We start from the raw sequence: 2,168 nt of genomic DNA on the forward strand, positions 1-2,168 counted from the left end.
CTTTTGTTATAAATAAAATTTCCTAACCGAAAATTAAAAAAAAAATAATGGTTGCCATTTAAATTTCTTAAGTTAGGATAGATTTCTACCCTTTTGCATTAGGGTTGAACTTTAATTTTAATCGTAAAAGATGCATTTAATTATTCAATAAGCTTCTAAAATAAAAATCAAAAGCGGCTCTTAAAAATCGGTGTTTACGAACTTATTGAACACTCTGTATATTAATATTATTGTTATTATTTAATGTACATAAAGATCGCTGGATATTGGATATAATACTGATAATAGATTTGGATTTATGGATTATAGATATAATATATTACATTATAACATAATATTTAAGTTTTCAAATTGAAATTGAATTATTTCTGTACTTAAATTAGATAAAATGGCTATTATATATCCTTATTTACAACAATATAAGGTATGCATGATGCTGAGGAACTATCAGTGTTTTGTACAACAGGTGATGATACAGGAAGTAGTTCATAATCTAAGTTATTGGGTATGCATGATGCTGACGAACTAGCTACGATTTGTATAGCATGTGATGTTCTAGATGGTAGTTCATACTCTAAATCTTCATCAAACTTCCTTGTCAATAATTCAGTGAAACTTCATGATACGTGTTTTAATGATCGGCGTTACTGCTAAGCTACACTCTAAATAGAATATTGTAATAATATCTTATTTTCAAATAAAAAATAGAAGTATAAAAATAATAGATTTACCTTCAAAATCACTATCATCAGATAAACTACTTTAATATTTTTTCTTTTTGGTGCATCACACTCATTTTCTGTAGCAGAGATTTAAATTTCGACATGTTGATGCCATGCTTCTTTGAGATTTGCTAAGTAAACAAAAACAATTAAAATTTGAATTACAAGACCCGATATAAAGTTCATTTTGTTTGTTTAATAAATTCTAACATAATAAAAAGTTTTAAAATTTATATAAAAATACTAAGTACTGACTATATATTTTATTATTCAATATTTTTATCTTGAATGAAGACCATAAATTCCCAGGATCATCAGCTTTAAAAAGTTCAACGCTTGTAACCTTAAAGGGAGGCCAACGACAAAATTGTACATCTGATAAATTTAATATTGATATTTCACTCAGTGGCGTAGCAATAAGCCAATTAATAGGTACAACGCTATAATCTTTACTTTCTAAGAAAATAACAATAACCCATCACTTATATGATTTAGTCCAAGTGTAAATGAAAACAAAATTAGTGATATTAAATTGAAACCCAACTTTCATACATTATAGTTGGTGAATAATACAAGAACTTACTTTGGAAAACTTCATCGGTTGTTTCGTAGACGACATTTGGAATTATAAATAAATATAAAACACACAGTAATCCAAAAAAAAATATTACAAGTACACTTGCGAGTGTTGCAAATAAATTTAACAAATTCAACGGCCATATATTATATTAAATGGCTGACAAAAAGGATATTAACACACACGCACACACGAATCAACAGGAGGATGCATCTACAGTGATACTATACAAAACGAATTATGTCTAATAATAGTATAATGGTTAGTAATTCTTAAAATAATAATTTTTGACAGCAAAATACATTCATCATTAAGATTTTTGAAGTCATTTTGAATCCCTCCTGTGGACTTGCCCACAAGAGGGATTCAAAGGTAAATGGTCAGACGTATAAAAAACCAAATGATAGGTAAAGACATGCATCTGTATAAGAAAAAATTACACTAATTTGTTCATTTTTGATAACACTTAACAACACTTAACGCAGAACAGAAATTATAAAAATAAAAAACGGTAGCACAGTGGGGTCGCGGCACAGTATGGACGAGTCATAGATGGGACGAGTATAGATGATATCTGACAGTGATTAAAATCACTATCATAAGAAACGCTTCGATGCAAATCTGTAGACAGTGTTTAATTTTAAAAAATTGATGAAATATTTTAAAAGCAACATGAACTCTTATTTCTTTNACAAAAGCAACATCAACTTCTATTTCCTTAAATATACCCAGATTAGTAATTCTTTTAATTATACATTATATAATATTTAAAATGAATTGTTTTCAAATTATTGTTGATTTTGATTTTTAATATGTTAAAAGTAATCATTTTGAACCTACTTTTTATTGTCCTTTAAAGTGAGTTTTAA

The 2,168-nt window shown here is 27.3% G+C and overlaps 1 long non-coding RNA gene across 1 annotated transcript; it reads right to left on the reverse strand.

Annotated features, from left to right (window-relative positions):
* Positions 1–410: 410 nt before the first annotated feature.
* LOC126897421 (uncharacterized) lies at positions 411–1,245 on the reverse strand. Its single transcript, XR_007702103.1, has 3 exons — positions 978–1,245; positions 732–853; positions 411–662 (listed from the first exon to the last, which is right to left on the reverse strand). It is a non-coding gene; the product is annotated as an uncharacterized LOC126897421 (long non-coding RNA).
* Between the last annotated feature and the right edge of the window lie 923 nt (positions 1,246–2,168).

Source organism: Daktulosphaira vitifoliae, unplaced genomic scaffold (assembly GCF_025091365.1).
Source record: "Daktulosphaira vitifoliae isolate Bord-2020 unplaced genomic scaffold, ASM2509136v1 Scaffold_2, whole genome shotgun sequence".
Taxonomy (NCBI): Eukaryota; Metazoa; Arthropoda; class Insecta; order Hemiptera; family Phylloxeridae; genus Daktulosphaira; species Daktulosphaira vitifoliae.